The sequence below is a fragment of the Nuphar pumila genome, chromosome 14, assembly GCF_984573655.1.
Source record: "Nuphar pumila chromosome 14, dmNupPumi1.hap1.1, whole genome shotgun sequence".
Lineage (NCBI taxonomy): Eukaryota > Viridiplantae > Streptophyta > Magnoliopsida > Nymphaeales > Nymphaeaceae > Nuphar > Nuphar pumila.
In genome coordinates this window covers 88,462,749-88,473,935 of record NC_143262.1, presented here as the reverse complement: position 1 = coordinate 88,473,935, position 11,187 = coordinate 88,462,749, and positions in this window count along the sequence as shown.

Genomic DNA, 11,187 nt, shown 5'->3' with positions numbered 1-11,187 from the left:
AAACCAAAGAATAAAAATTTAAAATAATATTATACTTATGCATTCCAAAATACACATCCTTTTCGGCAATTTCCAAATAGAAAAAAAAAATTAAACTGATAAATGAATAGTAAAGCATCTTGGAGCCATCCATCTCAAAATATATATTCTTGTCTATGGACCAACTTACAACGCAAAGTGAGCAGCTTGCATTTCACGGTTTTGATGATCTAAATTCCCCAAAAACAAATATAACAAGCAGAAGAAGGAAACTAAACTTATCAAAGCTTATACAGACCTTCCATTTGATGCATTTTTCACTACTCAGTAGAGCTTCGCACTGCACATGCTCCATTCTCGATCCGGTACTATCTAGTTAATTTTATTAAACCTCACTACAAAATTAAACAAAAACATTGAAAATTCTGCCAAGAACATCGCTTTAACAATTTTAAATATATAAATATTTACACCACAGAAATATTCAAACTAAATATCAAAAAACCCCTTTATTTGAAAGACAAACATCTAATGGCATTGAAATTAGATTTACATGTCTATGAAGGAAAAGATAGAAAGAACCCCCCAAGAAAAAGCTGAGATCCGTTGGCACAACACAAAAAAGACAGGCTCCGAAAGGCCTCTTAATCGTTCCACCCCTAATCTTTTGCAATATAATTATCTTCTCAATAATCAGTCTTTTCCATGTTTCAACTCAGAAGAATCCCAAACAAAAGAAAAAGAACGAACATAACTTTTTTCAAATCTCTCACTGCCTCCTTCCAAGTCTTCCAGTGAATCATAAGAGACCATGAATCGTTTTTCTAAATGATTCAGGTGAATTGGCTGATATAGATTCTGAGCTGAATCAAACTGACTCGGACAACTTTTAATCAACAGCTAACATGTGTAAATAAAATATTGAAATATATAAAAAAACTATTTTTGACCATTTTTCAAAAATAAGCCAATTTAGGCAAGCCGATTAGCAACAACACTGGCAGTCCACATGCTGGGTAATGCACATGAACCCACCCAAACAGTAAGGTGGTGTTTGATTCATGGACAATGCTGGATAAGGACATTATGTTCTGTTCAGTTATGACGCTGTCTAGGGCTGTTTCATGGTGTCTTTGTCTAGTATTTGCATCAAACACGTTAGAACACTACTGTCCATGTGTCCCATGTTTGATTAATCATCTTGGATAACTTGAACACAAATGTTTAAAATTTGTGTTTTTTTTTATAAGAAAAAGTAAATTCATATTCTAAGCATTAAAAAAAATGGATTTAGCATACAATTTGAAAATCTAAAGTATATTAAAAAATAAAAAACCTCAAAAATCTAAACTATATATAAAAAAAATCGGATTTAGCATCATTCACTCAATAAAATGCAAAAATAGGGATCAAAATAAAAAATCTTTAAAATCTAAAGCATATCCAAGAAAATAGGATTTATAGTCATTCACTCGATAAATTGCAAAAATAGAGATTAAAATATAAAAACTTTAAAGTCTAAAGTATATCAGAAAAACAAAATTCGTTTTAGCATTATTCACTTAATAAATTACAAAAATAAGAATTCAAATACAAAACCCCTAAAATCTAAAACATATAAAAAAACCGGATTTAGCAAAGCCTAACCCTAAATTTCTGCTAACACCCCCCCCCCCCCCCCTCCTTTTTTTTTTGTCTTTTAAGGGGTGTCAACACCCCTGCTCCATAGAGTGTTGGAGCGGTGATGGATGCACCCCAAGTAGGGGTGTCAATGGGTCGGGATTGATCGAGACTCGACCCATACCAAACCTTATAGGGTCGATTTGGTGATAAATAAGAAGGTTGTAATAAAGTTCGGATCAGATCCAAAAGATCTGATTAATACATGGAGTCTGGTATGGTTTGTGAACTTTCGTATCAGATCCAGCCCAACAGGAGTTTCAACTAAGATCTGAAAGTTTTTCTTATGGTAGGTCTGATTGAACCCAAATCTTGACCCAGTACCAGCATCTCAAATCAGGTCTGAGTCTGATTCCACCTGAGTCCGAACTAAGGCCGACCCGTTGACACCCGGCCCTAAGCACTCGGGCTCAGATTTATGTTCAGGTTATGCCAGGTCAAGAAAATGGTATCCCAAACCCAGCATAATTTAAAGGGTATTTAGAATCAGAACAAACATAAATACATAAAAAAATGTGCGGTCAGTTTGAGTCAGTGAGTCAGGACAGATATCCCGCAAAAATATCATAGCCCAAACCCAACCCAACGACCCACATGTTACTCGGGTCGAATTCAGGTCAGCGGTCAGCCAGGTTAAGTCGGTATCTTCATGTTCGTACCCAGATAACCTGTTTCACGCCTGTTTGACTTGGGTACCTGAGACAAATCCGACCCATTGACAGCCCTAGGTTTGCATCAGATATAGTAAATTGTTTCAGATCCAAGTGGTTAAATAGCTCAGATTTGATTTTTGTGATTTTACAGCTAACTTTAGAACCAAATCTGGATCCAACTAGATCTGAACCTGTTTATGTTCAAGCCTATAAACAATTAGGATAAATAGCTAACAATAAAACAGTAATCATTCTTGATCTTGATCTCTTGACCTTTGGATCGTGCTTTTCTTACATAAAAATGCGATTTTTTTAGGTTATGAAGTTTGGCACATTCTGGGCCATTGAATTTTTAACTCCTTTAAAAAAAAATGCGATTTGTTTTTTGCTAGGGTGACTGGTCAACTTGGGTTTCGAACTTATGACATCCCCTCAGCTTGGTGACATTCACAAGTCAATCCTAACAGATGAGCTGAGCTCTTGTGGGCTACCATCTTTAGAAATTTTACTTAACATTTAACAGCCACTTTCTAGCAAAGAATGGCACCAGAGATCCCTCGGTTAAGATTTATGAGGCGGTTGCTTATTGCTCATTTGGTTTTAGGTGATTTTCATGGAAAAGTGCCAAACTCGGCCTCAGCATTTCCCACCTTCCTCATTTTATGTTCCCACTTCATACCTCTCGCCATGTGAAAAAATTTCATGGGAAAGCCGTGATGTCAGAACTTTTTAGAAAATTGTGGCCTTTCCCATGAAACAAAGTGTGGGTTAGTGCGAGTAATAAATTTTCATGGGAAAGCCGTGATGGCAGAACTTTTTGGTGCCCGTTTGTTTCCGCAGAAAACAACCATTATTGCATAAGGGGTTGTTTGTTTCACCCAATTCACACATAAAAATGGGGGTTTACATATGAAACCCTTCCTTTTAGTATGCAGGTGAAACAAACATGACAACTCCATTCTTCTGTAGAGCCCACAGTCATCATGGTTTCATTTCACGTTGACAATGCGTTTACTATGTAAATCCATACACACCACCCCTTCCCTTATGAAGGGATTTACATATGCATTTTTTTCACACATGGGATGTCTTTTTCCCACAGAATCTTTTTCTTATTGGTGGGAATGAAACAAACGACCCCTAAAAAAAATCACATGGGCAAGAAACAATTGCAGCCTAAAAAAACCGTGGTTTACAATGGCGACTGTATGGCTAGGACTGGACATCGGGTTGGCCCGAATAATGCCCAGTAAGGGCGATAGATCTGAAATGAATCCTGGCTCTATATAAGCTTAGTCTGATTATTACAGGGCCAGACCGGGCTCGGGTTACCCGGTTCATGATGGGCGGTGTCCATTCAATTTATATTTGGGTGGCCCTATTAGTCGTGGGTCGGTCTGGGCCCAACTATTATCAGGTCAGGCCTACAACCTGCAGCCCAAGCCTGGCTCATATGTGCCCAAAAGCCCGTCGGACTGGTTACCTGTTGTCCACCCCTCATGTGGGCTCTGCCCTTTTTTTGTGGGACCCTCTGGGAATGCGTTTTCTCATGGAAAACATGGGCTCCTTAAGGGCCCGGAAATTCAGGACCTACCCAATTCGGTTAGGCATCAGGACTTGAGCCCATTAACCAAAGGGTTTATAAGATCTAACCATGTCTGGTCCCATCAAACCCCAGGTGCAAGTGGATCGGATCAAGTCAAATCTCTGATTGAAAGATATCTGCGTCCAATACATTATCATTATTGAACATGGATCTTAAAATAAGATCCAAATGCTAGGATTGGATTCAGACTTGTACAACTGAACTTTCGATGAATCTGCGCTTGAATCCGGACCTAGTCAGATCTGCTGTACATGCAAAACTCTTGTTTCCAACCATTTATTTTTCACAGTCTTCAATATTGCAATGCAAATTCAAAACACAGATTTGACTTTATTACATTGGTTCTAGATCCAAACTCAGATTTGTTACTTAAGGTTCAATTTGGGGTCTACCTTGATCCAACACTTATCCAACCCATTTTCAACTCTACCCAGAATGCAGTCCAAAGTCCAAACCCACCAACAAGGGATTTACAACAATAGGTTGTAAAATAAGCAAAAACCTATCTATGTGTATACTTAAAAGTAGATCTGAACTTATTTAACAGGGCACCTTTTGTATATTTATATGGAAAAATCGCCCTCAGGATCAGAGGCTTAGCTGCATTGGCTCCATCTATTAGAACAGCGTAAAACTTTGTGGGCTTACCCCTTATCCCTAAAAAGTCATCATGCTACGGCTTTCACAAAGAGTGATGCCCATGAGATTTGAACTTAGACCGTCGCATAACAGCCTAGGCCTTATCAGTCATCCCACTAACCCAAACCCCTTTGGGGGCATTTTAGGAGGGCACTTAGTCCTCCAACTTGTAAATACTTATAATAAATGCAAAATACTTTTTGGGTATTTAGTAGTACATTGGTTGGCCCCCTTCCCATAAATTACAAGGGAGATGCACCAACTGTTGATACCTTTGTTTCTTGATGTAAATACCTCTTTGGCCTAAGATCATCCGTGAACAACAATTGTTACGGGTTCCTCCCCCTCCCCCTCTTACTCTCTTTTTTGTAATCTTACAACTTATGAATATGAGTTACTTTCTCTCTATCTCTCGTTGTTGCTCTCTCGATTGCTCTCTTTAAGATTGTGCACGGTCTGTTGCGATTGTGCACCCTTGTGCGAGGTGTTTGTGTTGCTTTCTCGACTCGAAAGGTTGATCTGGTTGAAACTACCAGGTGCCACACGTAACTTTCAGATAAGCCCGTGACAACTGGTACCAGAGCCTACTCGAGAACTGGGGGAAGAAAATAGAGGTATTTGCTGAAACCTTCGTGAGTTGAGTTCGATAATGGATTCGGAGTTGGGAGAACTCCTTGAAAAAGTTCATAAAGGGAAAAAGGCAGAAAAGGAGAAATCTATCGTGAAGTCAACAGAAATGTCTCGCTTTGAAGAAATGGTCGGTCCTATAGAGAGACGGGTGACGAAAGTCGAGAAAAGAATGACGAATTTGATAGTTGACGTTCTTGCCTGTGCCACTACTATTGAAAGTGCACAAGATGACTTCGGAAAGTTAGATGGTGATGCGAGGACAGATACCGATGAACTATGGGCTACGGTCCAAGAGTTATCACATCAGTTGGGTACGCAAGAAGTTGAAATGAAAGAACTTCGGGAAAAATATGGAGTCTTAGAAAGGCTATTGAAAAACATGATTGGTGGTATGGCCAATGCCGAAAATCTTGGAAACAACCCATATGCGAGAAATGCGATGATGGTTCATCGTGAACGCCCTAAGTTGAAACCAGTTGAACCGTCGAAATATAAAGGGAAAAGAGATGCCAGGATCGTCGAAAATTGGCTATGGGATGTGAAACAATTCTTTGATCAAGCGAAGATTGACATTGATGTTGATCGAATACGTACGACAACTAGATACTTTGTTGAGGTGGCCGCCATATGGTGGAGAACGCAGTATTGAGCATGGAACGTGGAGGAGTTATGATTGAATCGTGGGATGGCTTCAAAAAAGAAATGAGGGGATATTTTCTTCCACACAATGATGAAGAACTTGCCTATGACAAGTTGATGACCCTAAGACATACAGGAAACATTCAGAAATATGTGTCGGCATTTTCAGCAATGATGCTCGATATAGAGGACATGTCAGAATTGGATCACATTTACTTCTTCAAAAGAGGCCTAAAGTTTGGGCTCAACAAGAATTGACTCAGATGAAACTGACGGACCTTGCAAGCGCGATGACGATAACTGAGCAAATAGTCAAGTTCCCTAATCGAGGGGGACCTCAAGCAAGGCCTCCCCACAAGGAGGATCGAGGGAATGCTGCAGGAGGCCAAGGAGAAAATCAGTATCGACCACCCCCCTGAGACTAGAGAAATCAGCCCCAAGCACGATATGAGGGACTTTTGGGAAACAGACCGGTACATCTGAACCTTCGGTGTTGGTATTGTAGTGGAAATCACTTTGCGAGGGATTGCCCCAACCAAAATCAAGGAAATGTGGGACGAAGAGTAGCTAATGCCATCAAGATTGAAGAGAGCCCCGCGGAAGAGGAAGTCAAAATGGGAGCCTTACAAAGGGTAAATGCACTAGAGGGGTCCACCTCTGCAGTGCCCGTGGTTAAGAAGGAACTAATGTACTTGACGGTGACTATCAATAGGAGGACTACTAATGCGATGGTTGATACGGGGGCCATGCATAACTTCATGGCCCAAGAGGAAGCTCGGAGATTGAGTTTGCAATGGGATAAAAAAGCTAGTCGTATGAAGACCGTGAACTTAGAGGCGTAACCCATCTTCGGAGTAGCCCAAAACGTACAAGTTGGGGCTGGACAATGGACTGATAGAAATGATTTCTCTATTGCTTTATTGGACGATTTCAAAGTGATCTTGAGGATGAAGTTCCTACGGGCGAGTAAGGTTGTGCCCATGCCCCACTTGGATGTTGTCAGCTTCATGAGTGAAGAGTCTCCTTGCATGATCCCTGCCTCGACATCAAACATCCACATGGTCTCTGCATTGTAGATAAAACGGGGCCTCTAACGAGGTGATCGAACATTTCTATTAGCTGTGCGAGAAGAAACAAAGGAGAATCCCCCCCCCCCCCCGAAGATATATTGTCTCCTATTGTTGCAATATTAAAAGAGTTCCAAGAAATTTTGTCTCAGGTGTTGCCAAGAAAATTGCCACCGCGAAGGGAAGTAGACCATCAGATAGAGTTGGTACCGGGTGCATACCTCCCGTAATGGTACCATACCAAATGGCCTCGCCCGAACTGTTAGAGCTTAGAAGACAGTTGAATGATATGTTGGCTGCTGGTATTATCCGACCATCAAAGGCTCCTTTCGGAGCTCTCGTGCTCTTTCAGACCAAACATGATGGGTCCAAGAGGTTGTGTGTGGATTATAGGGTACTCAATAAACTGACTGTCAAGAATAAGTATCCCTTGCCCCTATTTGCTGATTTGTTTGACCAGTTAAGGGAAGTTCAAGTTTTCTCAAAATTAGATCTGCGATCAGGATATTGGCAGGTTAGAGTGGTGGAAGGAAACGAGGCCAAGACGACATGCGTTACTCGATATCGTGCTTTCGAATTTTTAGTGATGCACTTTGGTTTAACGAATGTCTCTGCAACTTTCTCTACTTTGATGAACCAGATATTCTATCCATATCTTGATTGTTTTGTGGTCGTGTATTTGGATGATATTGTTGTTTATAATTGAAACATGGAGGAACATATGCAACATCTGTGCAAATTTTAAAGGACAATGAGTTGTACATAAAAAGAGAGAAGTGTATGTTCGGCCATAAAGAAATCAATTTTTTGGGTCATGTGGTTGGAAAGGGTTGTCTAAGGATGGATAGTCAGAATGTAAGAGTTATTCAGGATTGGAAAATCCCAACTAAGGTTTCTGAGCTACGGTCCTTTTTGGGCCTAGCAAATTACTACCGTCAGTTTATTGAGGGATATTCAACCATTATGGTGCCTCTAACAGAGTTGTTGAGGAAGGACAAAAGTTGAGATTGGCAAAAGGAATGCCAAAAGGCATTCGAGACTCTTAAGAATGCCATGGCCAAAGAACCGGTCTTACAACTGTCGAACCAAGAAACCGTATAAAGTATATGCATATGTGTTAGACTTTTCTATTGGAGGTGTATTGATGCAAGAGGGTCATCCTATCTCCTTCGAGAGTCGGAAGCTAAATAGTGTTGAACGACGATACACAATCCACGAAAGAGAAATGACTGCCATTGTGCATTGCTTACGCATGTGGAGGCATTACTTATTGGGGTCGACATTTGTTGTCTACACTGACAATGTTGCCACGAGCTATTTTCAAACACAAAAAAAGCTTAGTCCTAAACAAGCTCGATGGCAAGAGTTCTTAGCTGAATTTGATATGATTCTAGAGTACAAGCCGGGAAGGTCCAATGTAATAGCGGATGCATTGAGCAGGAAGGCCAGATTTGCGGCTTTGATTGAAGATAAAAGTGGGAGTACTAAACCTCGAAGCGACCTTCTCGACAGAATGAGAGAGCTTAAGAGAAGACCCCATGGCACAACACATTTTCTCTCTGGTAAAAGAAGGAAAGACAAGATGATTTGGGGAACAAGAAGGATTGCTGATAACAACTGAGAATCGAGTATATGTACCCCAATGGGGATCCTTGCATCGGAAGATATTGAAGGAGTGTCACGACTCTCCCTGGGCAGGACATCTGGGGCAAGAAAAGACATTGGCATTGATGGAGCGAGTTTATTACTGGCCTCAAATGCGTAACGATACAGATGGTTACGCACGTACCTGTTTGATTTGTCAACAGGATAAGGCCATTAATCAGAAGACTGCAGGTCTATTAGAGCCTCTTCCCGTCCCAAGCCGACCTTGGGAGAGCATTTCTATGGATTTTGTCGTCAGTCTGCCAAAAGTTGAGGGGAACAATATCATCTTCATTGTAGTTGATAGATTCTCAAAATATGCGACCTTTGTACCTGGTCCTAACAATTGTTCGACAGAAGATACAACTTGACTCTTTGTGAAGCATGTCGTAAAATATTGGGGCATCCTGGAGAGTATTATCAGCGAGGTTCACAGGTAAATTTTGGAAAGAAGTCATTTGGTTACTGGGATCAGAATTACACTTTTCTACCAGTTTTCACCCACAGACAGACGGCCAGATTGAACGTATTAATGGGATGCTGGAAGAATATTTGAGGCACTTTGTAAGTGCAAATAAGAAAAACTGGATGAATTTATTGGATTTCGCTCAATTCTGTTATAATATTCAAAAGAGTGAATCATCGGGACACGGTCCATTCGAGATTGTGACAAGACAACAGCCTTAGACACCATACTCTATCGCTGCCCAAGGTCAAGGAAAAGCGCCCTTTGCGTATAACTTTGTCAAGAACTGACATGATCAGCCAGAATTAGCAAAAGCATTTCTATAGAAAGCAGCGAAACAAATGAATAAATGGGCAGATCAAGATCGTCTGCATGTCGAGTTCCAAGTCGAAAATAAAGTACTGGTCAAACTATACCCCGAAAGAACGACTATCTTTTGGGGACATCATCGATGGCTCATTCAAAAATATGATGGACCCTTTTCTGTCATCCAGAGGATTGGCAAGTTAGCATATAAGCTAGACCTTCCTAATAGTTTTTAGGTCCACCCTGTCTTTCATGTGTGTAATCTAAAGCCCTTCAACGAAGATAAAGAGGATTTCAGTCGTAGTCTACTTCAGCGGGCTCCCATTCCTCAGCGACCCCCAACAACAACCTCAACATCGACCTTTAGGGAAATTGACTTCATCATAGATCACGCCAACAATTATCTAGGAGAAGTGAAGAAATATCTTGTGAAATGGAAAGGATTGCCAGAGAGTGAAGCCAGTTGGGAGACTCCAAGAAATATTTGTCAATTTCAGCAAGCCATTGAAGACTACCAACAACAGATTACATCGAGGACGATGCCAGTTTAGGCGGGGGAGAGTGTTACAGACCGCCATGTTGATACCTTTGTTTCTTGATTTAAATACCTCTTTGATCCTTCGTAGTATACATAAATGGCCTTTGGCCTAAGATCCCCCGTGAACAACAATTGTTACGAGTCCCTCCCCCCCTCTTACTCTATTTTTGTAATCTTGCAACTTATGAATGAGTTACTTTCTCTCTATCTCTCTCTGCTGCTCTCTCGGTTGCTCTCTTTAAGTTTGTGCGCGCTCTGTTACGATTGTGCACCCTTGTGCGAGGTGTTTGTGTTGCTTTCTCAACTCGAAAGGTTGACCTGGTTGGAACTACCAGGTGCCACACGGGATAAGCCCGTGACAGGTTGGCCCCCTTCCCATAAATTACAAGGGAGATGCACCAACTGTACTGTTATGCTCTCAGCAGGTCCATTATGAGCACTTTTTACTAAGGAACTCTCTCTCTCTCTCTAAACCTGCCATGGACTAATGTGGGTCCTCCAATTTTATGGAACACAACCTCAAGCGACATTTTCCAAAGAGAGCTATTATGATGGATGATAGGTTTTTGGTAGTACTAGCTTGACGGCTAATCTCTATTAAGGCCCCGTATGTTGTGGGAAAGAGCACAACCTTTGAGGAAAAACACCACATGGAGGCATGCTGCATGCCTTTTTCCATGAAAGGGCTTCCCCACCCTTCCCTTTGGAGAAGCCTATTCATAGGAAAAGGCTTCTCCCCACGGGAAAACATGGGGTCCATAGCTGTGCAGCATGGGATGACCATTTTCCTACGGGGAGTGTTTCTCATGAAAATCAGGTATTTTCTCGAGCAACAAATGGGTCGTTTGTTTCACAGAGGCCAGCGAGAAAGCCCTTTGGGCAAGCCCCGATGAAAATGTGGGGCCTCAATCTCTCGTTATAACCATAACATCTATTGACAGGGAGCAGCAGACTCATGTTCAAAAGGAACCATACAAGTTCTTTTCAGACCCAAATCTCATTTAGCCCAAAGCTTAGGCAAGTTTGTAGGTCAGCCATCCCGAGGGGGTTCGGCATAGTGGGGTGGGGTCTAGGCTGTTAGACAGCCGGTTAAGGTTTGATCACTGCAAGCGTCACTTTTTCTTGCACAAGCCAATGTCCAACATAAGCCCTGGGGGTGAGGGTCATAGCCTCAAAGTTTTACGCCTATAGGTCAACGACCGTAGGTATGGCAGGATGAGCCTGGGCGACAGGCCTTCAAGCCCAGACATGGTTTCTTCGGGTGGTAAACCCCCAAAAAAAAAAGTTTGTCAGTCAGTCAGTGAGAATAATAGGACCTTGGTTCATAACCATAGCTTCAT